General features: G+C 45.9%; 1 protein-coding gene and 1 long non-coding RNA gene across 3 annotated transcripts in view; one reads left to right on the top strand and one right to left on the bottom strand.

The window, feature by feature from the left end:
• The window catches only part of Etv6 (ETS variant transcription factor 6), a 237,585-nt gene that overhangs the window by 147,594 nt on the left and 68,741 nt on the right, over positions 1 to 21,250 (top strand).
• LOC121828146 (uncharacterized) lies at positions 6,797 to 21,119 on the bottom strand. 2 transcript variants are annotated; one of them, XR_013050198.1, is made up of 3 exons: positions 18,020 to 21,064; positions 17,072 to 17,616; positions 6,797 to 7,042 (listed from the first exon to the last, which is right to left on the bottom strand). It is a non-coding gene; the product is annotated as an uncharacterized LOC121828146 (long non-coding RNA). The 2 variants fall into 2 exon arrangements; XR_013050197.1 differs by having other exon boundaries at positions 17,072 to 21,119.

Genomic DNA, 21,250 nt, shown 5'->3' on the forward strand with positions numbered 1-21,250 from the left:
GCTCACAGGTGGAGGGGATACAGGCCATCGTGTGTGACAGCAAGAGGTCACAGTGTCCTCAGGCAGGAAGCAGCGAGAGGTGGATGTTGATGCTTAGCTCCATTCCTTACTATCCAGTCTGATACGGTGCTGCCCACATTTAGGGTTGGTCTCCTGTTGGTCTGGAAACATCCTCACAGACACTCTCAGAGGTGTGTCTCCTGGGTGATTTTTAAATCGTGTCTAGTTGACAGTGGAGACTATCTACCCCAGGGTTCTCAAAAAGTTGTAGGTGTGGTGACGTTTTGCATCATGGAGTATGTGGAATTGGGATTTCTGGAGTAGGCGTGATTTATCCTGCTTTGACTTTGTTTTGCCCCTGAGGAGGCTGTGAAGCAGGGCCAGGGAGGAGGACTAAGCCTCTTCCCCGATACCTTGTGTAGCACTGTGCTAGGCCTGTGCCCCCGGCCTGGGTGGCATGGGAGAAAATAGCAGAGTACCGCATGGGCAGCAGGGAACCGTGTCCACCTACTCTGCTTATCTGCCTCCCCGTTTGTCTTTCTTCCCCCTTCTTCAAAAAGACGTGGATGCTGAGATCATCCCAGAGAAATCTAAAATAAACGCCATGAGAAAACGGCCCCTCTGGAAAGTGCCTTGTTCTCCTGCTGTTTGTAAATGTGAACCGCTCAGCAACTGGGCAGCTGCATGGGTATAAATATAGCCACAGCACTGACGCCGCCGGCTGAATCCTGCTTTCTTAGAAGCTCGCTGGGAACCCACGGAAGTCAGGGAGCGAGCAGTAAAGCTCCGTGAATCCGTCAGCCTCCTCGCTCTCTGTTTCTCCCTCCATCCTGGACCTCAGTGTGGGTGTGAGGACAGAAGTAGCTCCGAGAGCATGCTGGAAATAGCCCTTGGCACTGGATGCTGGAGAAGCTCAAAGACAGGGAAGATGCTTCCTATATAGCTGACCCCTGCCTGACCCTTAGACCTGGGCTATTTTGGCCATTCTGTGATCTCAAGAGCATGCTCTCAACCCAGCTGCTTGGGCACAAGCAGGTTTTCCAGCGTGAGCTCCGTCCGGGCGCTTGGCGCCTCTCCACTGCCTCTGCACTCAGATATCTTATTCTGACTGGACTCAGCTGTCTAGAGCCTGGGGTTTAAAAATAGCTCTTGGTGCTTGGTGCAGAATTGAGGGAGAGAGAGATGTCCTGGGCACAGGGAGCTCAGGAGCACCTGAAGTACCTCTCCTCATTCCTGTAGGCTCCATTGGGCTTGAGTGTTTTTATTTCTTCGGGTTGACGTCTAGACTGAGGCCATTTCACGTGGCTGCCCAAGAAAGAACAGGCCTCTTGATGTTTGTGGGCATCGACACTGTTAGGGGTCTAGGTTTTGGCAGAAGAAAGTCATTATTTTCCTTGGTGGTTCCCAGAAAACAAACAGTGTCTAGTTATCTTTCCATGCAGACAGCAGAGTCATTTAGTGTTACATTTATTTGTTTTCTCTTTCCTGTTTGGTGGCAAATGCGTAAGGAAGAGAACCATGTGCTTTCATTGTGCCTACCCACAAAACTTCAGTAAATCATTTTATACAACTTAATGTGCTTTGTGACCATTGAACTGACCACAACAACATTCTTTTAGTGCCCATGGCATTCCATTAGCAAATGGTGTGAATACTACGTTGTTCACATCATTCATTGTGTAGGGGTGGTGTCCTGCAGCAGCCCGAGAGTATTCTGTGCATATGGCACTGTGTGTGTGTTTAATGGTTTCAGCAGAATGGAGCTATGTCTATGCATTTTTAAAAAATTTTTCTAAGGTTTTTTTTTCTTCTTCAAACTGAGCCTCTGAGCACATTTGTTAAAAACACAAAAGCAAGATCAGTTATTCAGTTCATCAGAAAGAATACATTGAAAATATTCCATCTAAGCCTTGATTCATGAGGGAAGATCTTGAAGTTCAAGGGCTTGGTTCTGTCTGTGCCCTGGTGTTGGGATTGCCTCAGGGCACTGTGAAACTTCTTGTCCCCAGTCCTCATACTTGGAACTGAGGCCCAGTTAGGAGAGCACTAGCTGCTCTGGCCTTGGTGATGAAGTATGGCGGAAGGGGCACTTTCCAAGGAAATCGGGGCAAAACAGTTGTGTAAAACATCTTGGGCCACAGTTAGGGGCTCTGGCACACTGAACAAAGATTTCCTGACATACCCTAAATCATCTCCAGCCATGGATAGCACAGGCCAGACCCGCCCATGTGCTAGAGAACAAACAGAAACTTCCATAGTGTACTACAAAGGGTAATGTGCATAATCCCACTTCACAGGGTTGTCTAAGTCAAAACATGGAGAGTGTAAATGGAAAACAGTGCAGGGTTAGGCCGTGAGTAAGGACTCAGTAAATGCTGCCTGGTTGAGAAGGAAAGGGCAAAATCACGGGGTGCATTTGATCTGTGTGGCCACAGCAAGTTCGTTCCCTCACCTGAAGATGCTCGGATTACCCAGGCCACATTCTTCAGATTGCTTCTCTGAATGAAATAACAGTTTTACAGAGATGACAGACAGCCCCCTGGCCTCCAGTTCATCCACCTGTAGGGAACATGGGAGGGTGCACGGTGAATGAGACCAGAAGACAGTCTACTGCATGTAATGACACACACCAGAAAGGAAAGGGAAGAGGCATCGTGTTCCTTCTGGTCCTCGGCTAATGCCCACATTCACCTGCTCCGTGTGCATTCCTGTCTCAGGGCTAAGTTCTGACTACCTCTATCCTTCCACCCAGTCCTCACAGCAGCTCACAGCTGGGTAATGCTGCCCACAGTTTGCAGGTGGGGAAACAGTCTGTGGGAAGTGAGGCTGAGATGTGACACTGAGATCCAGGGTCATCAAGCTAGTAAGTGGCTAAGGGAGGATCTGAGCCCAAAACTTTCTGATTCCCAACCAAGTAAGGTGTGAATCAAGCAGTGGAAACAGCCATTCACACACCCGACAGCACCACTGGACACAGAAGGCAACTGTAGTCTTAAATAGGGCCCCCACTCTTCCACATCAATCTCTCCTGAAACCAGTGCTCACGCAGCGAGCAAGGACACACCAAGGCTGTGCACTGACGGCTTTGGTATCTGCAAACTTTCTTTCATTTTCATAAACTGAATAGCCCCAAGGAGTAATTTCATGACAGAGCTATAGCTGTTTTCTTTGGGGATAGGGGTGTTGAGACAGAGTCTCCCTATATAGCCCTGACTGCTCTTGAACTTGCTCTGTGGACTAAGTAAGCCCTGTTGGAAAGATTATAGGGCCACAGGGGCCGACAAGCAAGCATCTCACAACAGCTGTAGCTCACATCTGGCCGTGAGTTGAAGAAAGAGCTTTAGTTTCTGTGGGTCTTACAGGCTGATACTAGATTACAAGAATGCTCGGGATACGAGCTCATTTTATGTGATCTGTTTGTGGATTTGATAGTAGAAAGAAAATTCCTTGGTTTTTATTACCATACAAGGACAAAATTTTGAGATTGTCTTTCCAGGCATTACTTATCCGCTAGCTATTATTTGGCATGCACGGTCCTTTGTACAGGGATTGCAAAGACAAAAAAAAAAGTAGTTCTTGCCCTCAAGGGACTTGCTCTCCCTTGGGGAAGACAGATCAGTAACCCATAAATTAGGATATAAAGCAGTTGGGTGTGATTTTATGTCTGTGGCCCCTAGGAGAGAAGCAATTGAATTGGAGGAGAAAGTGTTTAAGGCGACTAAGGAAAATGGAAATACAGGCAGATCTGAGGACAGCAAAGAGAAGAGAGGAGGCATGATTTGTTTGGAACCCCAGCCAACGCTGGTCGATGGAGTTGAGGAAAGGAAAACTTAGAGCCCTACGGGTCTGATTTGCTGAGATAAAGAAGTCAGAGGGACTTGGAAGGGTTTTTAAAGGCAAGGATTGTAAACAGGAGCAGAGGGAAGGGGTGGAGAGAAGGCCTAGTAGTACTTGGATCTTTCTCTCAGTACCACCCACTGTAGCTCTAGGTTAGAGAGAAGCTACTGGGATGCAAACTAAGCCCCCGGGGCAGTTCTTGCCTCTTCAGGAAAGGGCATGATGGTGCCTAGAGGTGGAGATCGAAATGCTAACTCCAAAGGCACAAGTTAAATCCTGGCATCATGTGTAAAGAAATTGCAGAAAAATTTAAAATCTTGTTCACTTCAAGCCATATTTATAAAATCCAACATTTATGCAACTATTTCTAAATGCTTTGAAATGGGCCTCTTTAAAAAAAAAAAAAAAACCTGCATACCTCCATTCTGTATCACAAATAAAATTCAAATGTTGCATTTCAGTGCTGTGGCATATATGTTCTCACACTTGTCGGATCGCTTGAGCCCATTTTCCTAGTATTTGTTTTCCTTCGAGATAGGAGTTAATTTTGTCACAGTTTCTTCCCCTGACAATAACTGCAATTTTTTTTTCCTGAAGTAGCTTTCCCTCCAACCGTTTCTTGTTGTTCTTACCCAAGACTCAGTATCTGCCAAAACAAATGCAAGAGAGTGATAAACGCTGAGAGGAATGTCTGTTGGACCACAGGAAATTTCCTGTTCAGGAAGAGATCTTGGGAACTTCCTGTGGAGGAGTGCATTATGGGACTTTTGGCTGCCCGCCCTTGACCACAGCTGCAATTAACTAAAGGCGAAGGGGGTAGGGAGAGGAAGAAGAGGAGACAGCTGCCCACAGACGTTGATTCCACATAGCCCGAGGAGAGAATGGGCTAATGTGGGTTCAGCGCAAACCAGTTGGTTCATCGTAGTAGGTCCCTCTGTCCCCTTCGTGGCCTCCCGTCTTTCATAGCCTTCCAGATCCAGTCTCAGGGGTGTGGAAACCAACGCTCCAGTTCTGTTAGCCATGTTTGCCCTCCTGTGCCCCAAACCTGGGTGAGCCTTCTGGAAGAAGCCTCATGCTCTTGAACCCCACCGATCTGGAAACTAGTACGTAGTCTATGGACTACCAGTGGCTGGCATTAGGGCTTGAGTTCATGATGTTTTTCCTCCTCCCTATCCCAGAGGAGGCATGGAAGAGGAAAGGGGCATGCTTTGGCTCTCTGGCATGCCCTCCTTTGACTCTGACAGCATTAAGGAAGTGTTGAAGGATTATAAAGGAAAACTAAAGCACCACTAAGTCATAACCAGTAGAGCATTCCTGTTCCTCGGTGCTGCTCACCGGGAGATCTCTGACCAATGCCTCACACCTTCACTTCCCTCTTGATCCCCAAGCTGGGTACTTCTGCTGTTCACCCAAGTGCCTTTATGGATATCCTTGCCACCTTGTTTTTGTGGAGTCCATCTCTGAAGAGTTTCGGAATCCAAGCTCCACTTGGTGGCAGGTTATATTTCAACCTTTCTGAGACCTTGGGGATTTCTGGCATTGGGAAGAGGGCTGCCCATGTTAGGGCTGAAAATAACCCAAAGTATGTTCTGGTCCATGCCTGAGTGACCTGAGCTTCTGTCCTGGGCCCCTTACATCATCCCTCTGCTGTGCCGTCCCCATCTCTGCTAGGATACACACCCCCTGTTCAGAGCTGTGGCTCCTCAGTGAATTGCTGCGTTACAGTCCGTTGTGTGTTTTTAGCATCTGATGGCGGGACGTCCTTAGGAAGAGCCTTCTTGCCTTGTGCTATATGACTAATAAATTTCAGTCCCATTAATTTTAGCAGGGAGGTTGCAGGGATGTCTTTAAAATGGGACTTAAAGAACCTGGTGATGTTACTGTGCGTATGATGCCCACAATGATTAGGTTGTCTGTTCTCTGTTATTAGTGAAAATGAGTTGTGTGGGTGTGGGTGTGAGGGAGGGGCTGTCCCCTTCCCCATCAGCTGGCTGGCATGCTGCAGGACTGCATTTTTGAGTTTCACTCTCATGACTCCCATTTTCTTAAGCAATTGAACCCCCCGCCCCTCGTCTCTTTTTCTGGTTCTCTTCTTTTCTGCTGCAGACGCTTGAATGCGGGTCTATTTTTGTCACAGTCCCCTTGAACACAGACCTGGTTTTGTGACCGTTCTGTAAACAAACAAACAAACAAACAAAAAAGCAGTGGCATTGACCCCTGGTGTGAACCCCCAGAGTTCTATTGAAAAATGGGCTTCAGTTTTTTAATTTTAAATTTTCATTACCTTTGATGGACAAATAAAAATCGTTGGTATTTATACCTTGTGTGTGGAAAGACTGCAAAAGTTAATGTGTCTATTAACTCATGATTGTGTGTGGTGAGGACATTGAAAATGCTAAGGAATTTGCATGTATGCAGTACATCATTACTGACTGTAGTCATCATATTGGTACAGGAGATTGCTGGCCTTCTTGCCCCTGTCTCCCCCACCCTGCTCCTCCACCCCTGACTCCTGTCTCTGTATCTCTTGTATTATAGCCCGGGCTGGCCTAGGACTCAAATCATCCTGCCCCTCGGGCTCTTGAGGCCTGAGACTGTAGGTCTGAGCAGAATTTTGAGACCTTTTGACGGTATCTCCCCAAACCCCCTCTCTCCTCATAGCGCCACTCTGCTTCCATGAGTGTCAGGATGTTAGATTCCTCGTGTGCGTGAGATCATGTAGCAGGTGTCTCTCCCAGCCTGGCTTGTTTCACTCAGCGTAAGGCTCTCCGGGTTTGTCTATCATGTTGTCGCAGATAGGGGTCCAATCCTGGACGTGATGGCTGGGGCCTATAACCCTAGCACCTGGGATGTGGAGGCAGGAGGATCAAGTGTTGAAAGCCAGTCCCAGCTACGTAGGGAGTCTGAGACCAGCCTGAGCTACAGGAGACTCTGTAATGAATGCAAACAGAAAAAAAAATGGAGGAGAAAGAATCAAAATATTCATGGGAAATCATTTGAAAAAAAAAACAGCTATTTTTATAGCTGATAATTTCTGGATTATGACTTAGTTCAGCCTATCCCCTGGTGTTATAATTGTATCATAATTTTGAAAAATGAAAGCAGAAATGCAGATGAAGCACACAGTGACTGTCCTTGCTGCCGCTCCGTGCAGTTCTGCTTTATGTTCTTCTGAGGAGGCTGCCAGCGTCCGAGTGTCACCCACCTAGGCTCAGAGAGAAACATAAAGTAACTGACTGGAAGGGAACACGCTGGACCTCAGATCTGACCATGGTTTTTTTTTTTTTTTTTTTTTTTTAACCCTGACTTTGGCCTTTAGAAAAAAAAGACAAATTTTAAATTAAAAAACAAACAGAAAAACCTGTCCGATCTAGTTCAAGCAGCAACTCTCAGCTCTAGCTTATAGGAATTAGGCTTGTTTCTTATATTTTAAAAATGATTCCTGTATTTGGCAAAATGAATTCTTGGCTTCGGGCTTTTGATGATGATGATGTTGTTGTTGTTGTTGTTGTTGTTGTTGTTGTTGTTGTTGTTTTAAACAAGGACTCTGTTACTCAGGCTTGTCTGGAACACCTAGGGTTGGTGGTTAGTTCTGCCTAAGACTCCTGATTGCTGGGACCATAGGTGAACACCTGGCCCAAATCGTTTAAAATTTAATCTTGATGTAACCCAGACCCTCCATTTCCTTAGCTTCCCTGTGGGTCAACGTTCAGTTGTGCATTCAGTGTGGCTTTTTCTTTGGACACTTAGACATGGAATGATTCCCCCGTGGGGCATGCCTGACCACGGTGGGGATAATGCACAAGCGTGCTAGCATTTGCTTTAATGAAAATGCAATGATTTAGTCAGTAGAAGCTTATATTGTGGAATACCTTAATGTTTACCGGTATTAATGTAGTGTGGTAACTATCTTACTTAATGGTAAAAACGCTGCTTGGTGTACGGCAGAGGAAAGAGGCCAACAGGTGAAGGCTGGGGTCGACAGCAGCAGAGCCTGTACCAGTGAGGCCTCTCCTGTCCACAGTTAGTTATCCTGGCCTGGGGAGAAGCCGCTGGCCCAGAGATGAAAGCTGACATGTGCCGGTGAATAAGCAACTTTCTGACGAATCCAAGGCCAAAGGAAGCAAAATGCCTCATTGTTCCCCTCCATTTCCCTCTCTGCTGCCCAGCCCTCATACCCCTGGCGCCTTCTCCGGTTCACACCCACCTCCTCTGCCCACTCAGCTTCGGCCAGCTTACAAGTGTCTGTCCGGGGGTGGGGTGCTCTGTATCATGAACTTCCTCCCAGGAAATTTCCTGTGGTGGAAACTCTGGGGAAACTTCCTGTTGAGTAGGTTACTGCCCAGGCCTGATAACAGGAACTGCTTAAAACCCACAGCCACAGCTGCTGAAAGGGGGGCATGGTTCTTCTCTTGGTTCTTCTCTTTCCTCACAGTGTTGGGGGAACAAGAAAGGGCGGCTGTGCAAGGACTCTGGAGTCGCCCTGGGTAGTGTGTTCTGGTAGCTGAAAGCTCTGCTTGCACTCAGCACGTTCTCTTAGTGAACTGGTCCTCATGGTTAAATGCGCTCTCGTGTATCTGCAGGGACGCACTGTTTGATGGGGCTCTGTAAACCATCTCAGAGACCCAGGTCTGAACCCTTCAGTGTCATTTCCAAACCTTCCTATTACTCTTCAGTGCCACACATCTGTGAGGCCTGTGTGTTTTCAGCTATCACTAGTGTATAGGGAATTGTAATTAATCCTCCTCATTTGCAGATACAGTTGATAATGTGTACAGCGTGCTTCACATAACACCAATGTGTGAATCTTCTGAGGTTTGTTCTACATGACAGTTTTTAGACTAGCACAGAATTCTCAATAGGCTTTATGATCCTGTGGCCCAGCCTGGACTTGTGGTGGATTATTCTGTTGTTTGCCAGCCCTTGGGCAAATTTAATTATCCCTAAATTATCCCATAGGGTTAAGGTCAGTTCTGAATATTTTCAATTTGAGGAATTGTGTAGTTACCTTTAGCAGTTCCTCCCACCTAGCCATAGTGTAAAAGTTTGGTCCCCTAATTAGCCTGAATTCTCCCTAGTGACCTGTAGGTCCGTTACTACTTGTCCTGCTCTTATTATATAATAAAAATAATTGACCCCATGCCCTCTGTCTGATCCTATATAGACAGTTTCATGAATGGAGTATTTTATTGCTTTGTTTGCCCAAAGCCTATTTCTCTACAAGTGTTTAAGAGGTATTTTTTTTCTTCCTTGTTCAGGGGTTAACATAGACTTCCTTTCTAAAATGCACATAGATTTAAAGAAAGTTTCTACCAGCCACATCTATCCAAACTTCTACCATGGTATGGTTTCTTTCCTGGTTATGAGAAATGAAGATTTGGGCCTCAGAATAAATCAGTGAACTAAACATGCTTTAGGTAAGGGTTGTGGTTATATGCCTGACCCACACTGCAGACTGAGGAGCCATGAAAGAAATTACAGTGAACCAGGAAGAACTCAACTGGCTGATAAGGAGTCAGCCTGTTAGACTTCTTGAAGACAAAGACCGTTATTCATCTTTGTTCGCATCCACGATAGTTTATAATGTTTTGGTACATAGTCTTGCCACCGTGTTTGCTGAATAAATGAGTCCTAAGAGTGAGAGAGAGAGAGAGAGAGAGAGAGAGAGAGAGAGAGAGAGAGGGAGGGAGCGAGCTTGTTATTGGACATTAGTTCTATCTAGAACATATTTTTAAAAAAAAAAAACTGTGTTTTCCATCTTATAAGAACAAGCTGTACTCATGAATTGAGTATTGATCCTCAAAATGGCAAGATACTGATGATGAACATACATGCAAAGGCTGAAGAATAACCTCTGTGTTAAAAAAAAAAAAAAAAAGACTTGTACTAAGCTTTACAGAGGGTTGCAAAACAGTGATTTAACGTGGGACACTTACACGATGACTAGGAGACTGTAAGTGGTTTGCAGTATAATTACTTATTACTTTTGGTTTGAGATCTGATTTTATATTATAAAAAAAGATTAACTGGAATATGTTGTAAACACAGAAGACTGTCCTTATAAAGACACCATTCATGTACTTAAGAATAATAGCCGTTTCTACCATTTCCAATGCAATCTTGCTGTAAAAGAAACTACAATGATGCCATAGTGTTTGTAGACCAAGCCAACCTACTGTCGTCGTCACCACCACCATTATCTCAGAGTCCTTTTCAAGCTGTAGTAAGTACTTCAGGGCCTTGCTGTGTGCTGTGATTATTTTTGGAAGTCTAGTTAGTGTAGTAGAAGGACCAGGCTTTTGAACTCTGTAAACTGATGTCTAGATCTATTTTTGCTGTTGTATATATGCCTGGTGTACATACTTGTGTTTGCATGTTCACATGTGTACTGGCACATGTGTGTTAGCATGTGCATGTAGTGGCCACAAGTCAGTGAATGTCTTCCTCAATTGCTGCTCATTGTATTTATAGAAACAGGGTCCCTTATTGAGTCCAGAACTCACCAATTTTGCCTAACTTCCCCAGAGATTCCATGTCTCTACCTTCCAAGTGCTGGAATTACAGGGGGCCACCATACCTGCCCAGCTTATATGTGGGTGCTGGGAGTCTGAACTTGGGTCTTCATGTACACAGGATAAATGCTTTATCTATGGAGCCATCTCCCCAGCCTATATTTATTAAATTCCTTTAACATGTATTTCTTGAATGACTACTATGTGCCATGAAATGTCAGTCAACAAACCAGAAATGACCCCTGCCTTCATGGGATGAACGCCAGCATATTCCCTGCCCAACTAGAGACATTCCTGTAAAATGTAAATCAGGTTATATTATTTTCTGATTCCCAAGCTTCCAACTGGCTTCCATTCTGACCTCTCTGTGACCTGTAAGAGTTGGGCTCTGTGATTTCTATAACCCTCTATCTGCATTCTCAATACATTTTGTTCTGCTCCTTCCTTTTCGGCTATACTGGTTGGGACATGCCGGCTGCCGTGCTTGGAACAATCCAGATGTGTTCCTACCACGGTACTTGGCACTTGGTCTTCTGTCTGTAAAGCTGTTCCTCCAGAGAAGCCCATGCCATAATCCTTCACCTGAACCTAGGCTTTGCTCAAATATCGCCGTGGGGATTTTCCTAGTAGCTCTTTCCAGAATGTCACCTTTCCTCACTCTTCGTCCCCTCCACCCTGCACTGTCTTCCTTCTTTCGCAGTTTTCACACTTGATATGGCTTTTCATTAAACTTCATGGTGACCCTTGGGCATCTGTTTGGAATGACAGCTCTGTGTATAGAGATAGGCTCAGTACTAGAAGGGTCAACTCTAGGCCAACTGGATTGGCTTCTGACTATCTCAGGGAATAGGGTGTACCACAGTCTTTTCCTTTTTTGTTTTTGTTTGTTTTGTTTTGTTTTGTTTTGTTTTGTTTTGTTTTGTTTTGTTTTGTTTTGTTTTGTTTTGTTTTGTTTTGTTTTGTTTGAGACAGCGTTTCTCCGTGTAGTTTTGGTACCTGTCCTGGATCTCACTCTGTAGACCAGGCTGGCCTCGAACTCACAGATATCTGCCTGGCTCTGCCTCTCTAGTGCTGGGATTAAAGGCGTGCACCACCACAGCCACGCCACCCCCCCACCCCCACTCCCTCACTCCCTGGGCTTCCGCAGTCTTTTCTTTAGAGTAGATGAACTTGCCCTCTACTTGAAAGCAGCTCCCATCCTTTATCCTATAGACTTCAATGTAAATTCCCCACATCCCAGAGTTCCTTGCCTGTGTTCTCTCTAAACCTCATGCTTTCTGAATGAGCCTGATTGCAGCAAGCCAGTATGCAGTCATGTGTGGGAGGCTCCATCACTGGACTGAAGGTGGAGCACAGACATGTCTCAGATTCTTTCGTTGATGGCCTCCCCTGTTTCCTTCCCATTCCTAAGGGTATTTTCCCCCCAGTTTATGTCCAGAAATACAACATGATTCGTGGTGTCACCCTTGCATGCAGATAAACATCGGCTTCCCACTGTTAGGTCAGACACCACTTGGCTGTCTCCTATTCTCCAAAAGTTTGTGCACCTCTCTGGGATGCCATGGCCGGCTCTCCCATTCTGGTTCTTATGGGTTTGTACAGTGATTATTCTTCTGTGCTTTAGGGGGACCTTGGACAAGAGCAGGAACAGGCATAGATATGTGCCATTTACTTTGTTATGCATGGTGCCAAGTGCTCACGGGTCAGTACTCAGGGCTTTTGAAGCATGAGGTGGTAGCCTCTGGCCTCTTCTATGGCATATATTTAAGAGGAGGATTAAAAGTTTAGCACGCCGGGCCTGGGGGTGTCACTCAGTCGGCAGAGTGCTTGCCTAGCCTGCAAGAAGCCCCGTGGGTCATCTCTCTGTCCCAGGCACTGTGTAAATCAGGTCTGGTGGAATGTGCTTGTCATTCCAGCACTCAGGAGCTAGATGGAAGAAGATCAGAAATTCAAAGCCATTCTCTGTTAGGTAGCTAGTTAGAGGCCACCCTGGGATAGTTGAGACCCTGCTAAATAAGCGAACTTACTGGCAAATCAGGTAAAGAGCACACAGGGTTATGTCCTGAAGGAGAACTGGATATGCATGTGTAGAAGGGAGAGGGATGTTCTAAAGACCCTGAGGCTAGATTTGTTCTTCAGTAAAGAAAGACCAGGCTGGACAGCATTTCCTGAATTTGCTGTGGAAAATCAAGAGTGCTGCATTATAGACATACAAGTGGCAAAGATAAAGAGTTAGAAGAAGATGGCCACGTTAAGTATTTGGGCTTTTACCGTGAGCCTCAGGCAGCTGCAGCTGAGTTATCTGCTAGCCCCACATCTCAGGAACCCGAGCTCTTTAGGGATCAAGACCATGATTTCTACCTGGTAGTTATGAGCATTAGATAATCTCGTACATGTTTTGTCCACTTAAACCTGGCACATTCACTTGTGGACTTCACTCTTCTCTGACAGTGACACATTGGTGTATGCCCTCAGGAGAACTATGTAATCGATGTGTCAGGGTGAGAGGTAATCTTTTCAGTCAAGTAAAGAGAAGGTATAAAGAAAGAGACAGGCAGGAGACATTGTTCTGGATCCAGAGTCGAGTAACAGGGGAGTTTCAGTTGTCTACACCTGGGGTCAGGTGGATTATGAGGGAGCATGAAAGGAAACAGTGTGATAAGGCTCTAGCTCTGTGTAGGGCAGGCTGACTGAGGATGATTGAGTGGAAACTAACCAAGCAGTTATAGAGGAAGCAGGCAACAAGGATCATAGAGTGGTTCTGCACACTTTCATGTCTGGCAATATAAGCTCATGTACATCTCTATAAGCTCTCATGTTTAAAAAAATAATAATAAATTTCCACTCAAGAAACAGAGGCAGGAGAATTGCCTCAAGTATGGGCCAACCTGGTTTACATAGCAAGTCTAAGCCAGCCAGGTCTACCTAGCAAGACCATGTCTCAAAACAAGCTAGTGAGCAGACACAGGTTGACTGAGACATCGGGGTGTGGCCTGAAGTAGAGCTTATGTTTACTCTTCACGGGCTCCTTCCCCAACAGGGAAACACAAAGGGGGGGGGAGTGTGCTAGGGATGAGAGGCTCAGCTGTTAAGAGCCCCTGTTCTTGCACAGGACCCAGGTTCAGTTCCCACATATACGTGGTGGCTCACAACCATCTGTTACTCGAGCTCTAGGGGGATCCAGCACCCTCTCTGGCCTCTACCAGCACCAGGCATGCACATGGTCACATACGTACATAACGTGCAAGCAAACACTCATACACATAAATTAAATCTTAAATAATTCTTAGAATGTGCAAAATGTATGGATAATGTGCAGTAACTTGTGCAGATATCTAAGAATGTGTTAAACACATAAATGATGTACAATGAGTTAGTGAAGAGGTGGTTCTTGTCTTCAAAGAACTCTCCACCACAGTTAGTGGCCCGCTAGCCTAGCACTGCACCAAGGCCTGGACTCAGCCTTGCAAAGCCCCATGGATGTGGAAGTCAGCCCCACCGCTCCAACCCTGCTGCCCCTCTGCTAAAGGAAATCACAGGCATCACAGGTCTCAGCTGATGCCCACCCCGCCCCCAACGTGTTAATCAAACAAAATGGTCACCGTGGATCATTTCTGGGGCTTCCAGAATCCACTGTAGGTTCTCAAGGTGCAGACATACTCAGAGGCTCCCAAATTTCTAGTTGCCAGATATGTTCAGGCTGTGAAGTTACCCACAAAAAAGGAGTACAGCTCAGGCAATATTGATGTGCTCTAAAGTAATTGTATTATTTTTTTTACAGCTCTCTAGAAGCTTGGGGTAATAAATTGTAGAAGCTGGCATCTGCCTAAATTTTTTTAAAAAATTGCATTTATTTAATTTATTTAGCGTGTGTGTGTGTGTGTGTGTGTGTGTGTGTGTGTGTGTGTGTGTGAACACAGCTTGCATGTGGAGGTCAGGAATCAACTTGTGGGAGATTCTCTCCTTCCACCACGTGAGTCTTGAGGGTTAAATTCGGGTCTTCAGGTTCTCGTCTGCTGAATTTTGATCTTCAAGAATTTCAAAGAGAATACACATACCCTAGAGAGGTAGTGGGTTTTAATAAAGTATTTCAACATTGTTAATACACAGATGTGTAGTGGTGGAGAGAAATGGGCCAAGTGCTGGAAACTGAGACCGAGACATAGTGGCTCTCCTTGAATAATTCCGTGGCCTAGCTCCCAGGTGGGAACCAGCGACTCCGGGCAGGGACCATTCCATGTCAGGGCTCATTAGGCAGTGAGCAGGTAGTCCCAAGACTATGAGCCTGACAACCGTGTCCTGAAAACTCACTGAAAGCTTTTCATTTTTATTCCTGACCCATTCAAAAGATGGTGGAGGAAACGGAAAAAGGCAATCATAATAAAATAATATGTAAAAGCTAACCAAATAACACTGGTAGTCGGCAACAGACAGTATTTAAAGCCAGGAAGCTTCCAAATGGGTCTGTGTAAATTAACCTCATGGAAACATGCACCTGTCTAGACCTGCCTGTGTCACTACGGCAATGGATATTTGATTGGACTGAAATTTTCTATTTCCTTTTTGGTAGAAAATCATACGGGCTTGGCTGAGAATGTAACTTGGTTGGCAAAGTGCTTACCTAGTGTGCAGATACCCCTGGGTTGCACTCGCAGTACCACATAAACTGGGTATGGTGGTCTGTAATCCTAACACTGAGGAGGTTGGAGCCAGAGAATTGGAAGTTAATGGTCATCCTCAGCTACTTAGCAAGTTCGAGCCCAGCCTGGGATACATGACAAGATATATATCAAAAACATAAAGACAGCTGTGTATAGAAATCAAGTATCAGATCCTGTTTATCTTGCCCCGAGAAGTTTGAAAAACAGGAGTTAATTCCTGAACTTGAGAGACCAGTTATTTGACCTATTTTTAAAATATATATATCTTATTTGGCACCTCCTTCTAAAGCAGTAGGAGAATGTGTTTCTTCCCTTCATACCCTGATTACCCTGAAGTCCCTTTCCTCAGTCGGTGTCAGCAACACACCCACCCACAAGTCAATGGTGGCATCATTGAAATGACACAAAGTTCCCTTGAACGTGAAGGCCTGCAAGGCATTCCTGGAGTTTTCAACAGATTGGGGGGAGGGGGCAGTAAAAGCAATTGCTCTCAAATGTTTGGTAACATGAGTAGCACACAGTTCATTCCACAATCCTAGCTGGGTGTAGGGGAGATGAGTGAAACTGGACCATAGGAACGGTGGTTGCCAGATGAACCGCTCCAGTTTTTATGTGCATCTCTTATTCCCCAGCCCTTATTTTAGCCATCACCAGCTTGCCCCATCTATTGCCTATGTTCCTCCTGGGGTACAATAAGAAGAAAGAAATCCTGAACAACTTCGATAGAAAGCAACATAGAACTGCACCAAGAAGGATGGGAGCAGTCAGATAACAGCAAAAAGAAAGGAAGAGATCGGAAAAGGAAGGCTAGAGGAGAGCCTGCCGGGGAGGCCCGGGCCGGGGGAGGATTCACAGAGGGCTGGAGGTGAAATGTACGGGAAAGGGGAAGGAGAGAAACTAGTGAATGAGGGAAAGAAACTCAAGAGGTTGTGAGAGGGAAGGGAGAAGATCAGTAAGATGGGAGTCCATCCAGCTTTAAAGTGCTCCCCCTGAGCTGTGAACGTGGGTCTGATGAAGACGGAATGCCGGGGGTCATCTAATGTGATGACTTATCCCCAACGCATGGATGCTGTTTGTCCTGAGGTCATCACCTTCAGCTGTAAATGTCTTCATTCTTATTAATAAGGCAGTGAAGCCTTAGGTGCACACATGGCTCAGCAGAGACAACTCTGTCCCTTAGTTCAGCTGCTTCTTGCCCCTCTCCCCCTTGTGCTGGGCAGGAGTGATACCTGCAGGTGTCCGTTCTGCTGTGTCTTATGTCTGCAGACCCTCCCAGTCTCCCCTGCCAACCTGAAAGCTCTAGTTTCTGCTCTTGCTTGAAGTAAGCAATGGACAAGAATAGTTAAAGCTCTGGCGAGATGGTCCTGGGTATAGTAGTCAGCACCAACCCTGCTTTTATAATTCCTTCTGGACCCTAGTACCTAGAGTAAGAATCAACAGAGGTTGAAATTGGCATAGTAGCTTTTTGGGTTATGTTTTTATGGACCCAGGAAGAAAACCACATCTTTAAGGTTTTGTTTGTTTATTTTCTTTATGTGTCCGTGTGCGTGCGTGTGTGTGTGTGTGGGGGGGCATAAGCACAAAGTCAGAAGACAGCTTTTAGGAGGAGCCTCTCCTTCTACCATGGGTTCTGAGGACTGAACTCAGATTGTGGGGCCAGCTCACAAACCACATTTTTAGAAAAACAAGAAGGGCAGTTGTGTTGATGCATTTATGAGGATCCTGAGTGGCTTGGGTACGTCAGGGATGGAGGGTGCGTGTGTGAATATCAGTTGGTGTCAGTGGCTCTACAATCCCAAATAGCATCAGTGTGTCGAGACCCATGCTTCCTAAATGGCAACAAGGAGAAAGAACGTCGGGTATGTTGGCACACCTCATACTCCAGACATCAAAGAGCTAGAGCCCAGAGGATCAGGAGTTCAATGCCAGTCTCTACTATGTAGTAAGTTTGAGGCCAGCCTGGGCTACATGGTACCCTCTCAAAACAAAAGTAAAAGCAACAGAAAGGTAAGCATGAAAAAAAAGCTTAAGAGAACCCACCCCACTTAAAAAGTAAAATACCTGTGGTGTCCTGGGAGTCTAGCTCAGAAGAGCCAATCTGAGAATGTGCTGAGACGGTCACAGTTGGTGGGATAGCACCCATGTCGGATTGTCTTCTCTGTCTCAAAGGCTTTGGGGCTCATCTTTGAGAGCAGACTCCAACCTCTGAAGATTTGAAGTTACGTTTTCTTCTTTGCTGCTGCTTTCATAGACCTACAGTAGAATTGGGGGGTTGAATGGACGCTGCAGGTCATCGGAGCTACCGATCTTGTGTGGTGCCAGCATGTGACTAGGGCATGGCTGATGAATGTCCTACCTCTGCAGGACACCGCCAGGGACACTGAGCCCTCCCCCAAGCAGTCTTTGCCATTCTAAACTTCGACTCTTAGATAAGGTGATTTGGAAATGTCACTTCTACAGCAGAGGCGTAGCAAACCCTGGACCTTCCTGGGTCTCTTCCTCCGTGGCTTCTTACAGCTTGGATCGTTTCCCGGAAATTTGTTTTTGACAGATGCTCAACCTTATCTCCTTCATACTCTATATGATGGGACGTATTTAGGATCCAGCTAAAAAACAAGAAATACTCTTGTTTACATAAATAGAAAGCTCGGCGATCAATGAGGGAAAGAAAGGCCCTTTAGCCTCAGCCAGTGATAATCCCAAGAAACTGTGCCTTTTGGAACATCCTATCATGGTGCCCCTACTATCCAAGCAATTTGCTTATCTGTCTGGCTTCAGAGTTTCCGTAGAAGACCTGCTGCCTTCAGAATATTCCCCAGCCCTTACTTTGATGCCTGCATTTCTACCAGAAGAAGTTTGTTATTGAACATGAGTTTTATTGAAGGGGTAAGGGCTGGGAGGTGACTCACTCAGTCAGGTGCTTGCCTTATAAGGAAGGACCTCAGTTCTTCCACCAGACCCCAAATACAAAACTAAGAAACAAAAAACACTGGGCAGGTTATTGCATACCTTTCTGCATAGGGATGGCAGACAGGTGGATCCCTGGGCTTCACTGGCCAGCTGGCCTGGCCTACTCTGAACTCAAGCCAGTGAGAAGATACTGTTTCAAAGAACAAGGTAGATGGAACCTGAGGAACAGTCCCCAAGTTTGATCTCCTGGTACACATCTCATGCTCGAGTACGTTTTACACACACACACACACACACACACACACACACACACACACACACACACACACACAGCATGGGCCAAGGAGATGGCTTATTAAGCTATTGGTAGTCATTGCATTAGAGCATTAATCATTTTTAGATCCATTCCTGGAAGTTCCTTTGAATGGATACTGGTGGAGAGGAGAAATGGGGCTCTGTAGATCAGGAGGACTCCTTGGGCGCTGGGGAGGGAAAAGGACCACTGGGCAGGAGAGCAGAAAAGAAAGAGCATTTCTGAGTGTCAGGTAGGAGCAGCACGCACAGTGTGATTTCTCACCACAACCCTGTGAGTTCAGGTGTTTTTACATATGAAGACAGAAGACAGAGTGACCTGACCAGATAGATCATGGGGCAGGAGGGGGGTGAGGGCTGGCAGGACACGGCTGGGATTTAAACCAGAGCTGCCTAATCCAGACTTTCATTCCAAAGATACCAGGTGCTGTCCTTGAGAAAAGGGTAGAGAACTGGGAAGCCGAGCCGCAATCGCCTCCTTCAGAATTTTGCAGACGGCTGACCCTGTCTGCAAGTAACATTTTGCAATCACCCATGTAGAGCAAGAAAAATCTTCTAATGCTAACTCATCTTGAGTGTGGCTTTCTTCTTACATAAAATTTATGTAACATCACAAGCTAGTTTACATGTAATAAGATACTTGTTTATAAAGAGCCACTTGTTCAGAATATTTTTAGTGTTTCCCCCCACCCTCCTCATTGTTATGGATACTTTCCTGCTGTCTAGAGAAAATGGGCTGTGGCCATACTCTCTTCAGAGACTTGCATGATGCTCACATGAAAGCCGGTGATGTCCTTTCTGACTTCTGAGCCCTCCTGAAGGCTCTGAGATACCACCCTGAGTCAGGATAAGCACAGGTCCACTTAGGGAATGATAAAGGAAAAATTCTTAGTTTTTTTTCCCCCAAATAAGTCACATGAGCCTACTTGGCAGCGCCATTTTACCCCTTCCTCCCCGCTCAGTGCCTTCTTGGGGTTGTTTTCTGCCTCTCACTCTCGATGCTTTGGGGGGAACAGGCAGAGTGGAGGGGTAGCTTTGTAAAGGCGGGTCTCCTCCCTCCTTCGCCTGCGTGTTCTTTCCCAGCTACCACAAAACCACACTTTCTCTACTAAGCACACATTCCTAGGACTCGAACAAAAGGCTTCTGTGAGCCGAAAAGCGGCGGGCAGGGTGCAGCAGAGGCCTGAAGATTTAGAGGGTTTCATTTCTTCCTTGCTGGGGGCTGTATTGTGTTTGGATGCAGTTTGGAATCTCTTTCACCGCCACAGGGGGGAACTGAAATGTGCCCTAAAGCTTCCCAGAGACCTGTCTGATCTTTATCCTCCTGACACAGTGACTTTTTGCCTCTGGAATTCTCAGAGCCACCGCCCCCCCATACTCAGCAGACCCCAGGAAACGAGCTCTGAGGCCTCAGACCAAGGAAGGGAACCCTGTTAGTGAGGTTCTGCCATCTGAGCCTCAGTTTACCTGGATAGCCTTTGCTTTGCTGAGTGTCTCCTTGGTCAGGCCTGTTCATGCCAGCAGCGCCAACAGCCATGGGAACCTGCCCTCAAAGGACAGTACACTTCATTGTTATAGGGGAGAATGAGGAAATGGGAATTTTCCATCCTTCCTATTGGGGAGAATTGGATTCCACAAGAGAAAGTCGCAGCTTTAAAAAGAAACGCGCACACCCAGGTCCCTCTGCACCGAGTTGGCAAGCCTTCTCCCCTGCCTGGTAGTTCCAGACACTGTGAACCAGGGGTTGGCCATGCTGCTGAGCTCCTGCGTTTTCAGTAGCAAGTTAATGTGGCCATGACTCAGAATTACAGGACCCCAGACACCAAGGAAGTGAACTAACTTCTCTTCGGCTCACAGTGGACTCATAGGCAGCAAAATAGTTTTCGTGTTCTAATGAAGCAGTGTAGAAAGCCCGTCCTCGGTGGCTCCCACACTGTGCGAAGTCTGCCCCTGCCCACTTCACTGCTTGCCGGCTCATTCTTTCAACCCATCCTCCCTCAGAACCGAGAACCTGAAATCCAGCTCAAGTTGTTGCAAAGAGCATTGCTGAACTTAACCTTGAACAGACTTGCTGTGATAAGCTTGTCCGGGGTGCATATTGTGTCTTGAGCTTGGAGATGGCTGGGAAAACCTTTCACTCCTTTTAAGGAGAGCCTGGATGGTTAGTGGGCGGGGCCTTGAGCACAGAATTAACAACAATAATACAAAGAAATACACATAGAAAGTGCAAACTTGATCTTGAAGAACAGCTTGCGATTATTACGTAACACCTTCCTTCCAAGGACTACCAAGAACTTCCCTGTAAATTTTGCCCAGTTCTCACAGAGCATGAATTATTTCCCAGAAATGATTTAGGCTCTTTTGGAAAATGCATTGATTCTTTTAACCGTCATGATCCCACTTACAGTAAAACCACTATTATCTGATTTTCTGTGAGTTGTAAAGCTATTATTAACGGGCACATTATATATTTTACCAGTACAATGACAGCTGATGTGTATAATGGTGACCCCACAGTTTCTTAAGACCCTGAATTGCCCACTCAAGAATCAAAGGAAGATTGACTGTGTATTCAGTCGAGTTTTTCATGTTAAGAGTCTTATTATATTCAAGTTCTCTTTAGAGGAATACAAGTGTGTGCCTGCCATGATTTTCTGTGGCTGCACCAATTCAAAATCTATCCATTCTTGCTTGGTCATGTGATTGAACTCTTTATTTTTAAGAAAAGTATACCTTTTCAGTAGTAGGGTCTAAGTTACAAATGATATGACCTCATATTTGAAAGGAACCAGTTTACTTTGATTTTTAGCTTTATTTTTTAAGTGCGTGCGTGTTTGTGTGTTTGTGTGTGTGTATGTGTGTGTGTGTGTGTGTGTGTGTGTGTGTGTACACCTGAATGTATGTATGTGCACCACGTCCATTGTCCATTGTAGGTACTCATAGAGGCCAGAAGAGGGGGATCAGATCCTGGATCTGGAGTTAAAAATGGCTGTGAGCTGCCAGTGTGGGTGATGGGAA

This window comes from Peromyscus maniculatus, chromosome 3 (genome assembly GCF_049852395.1).
Source record: "Peromyscus maniculatus bairdii isolate BWxNUB_F1_BW_parent chromosome 3, HU_Pman_BW_mat_3.1, whole genome shotgun sequence".
Classification (NCBI taxonomy): domain Eukaryota; kingdom Metazoa; phylum Chordata; class Mammalia; order Rodentia; family Cricetidae; genus Peromyscus; species Peromyscus maniculatus.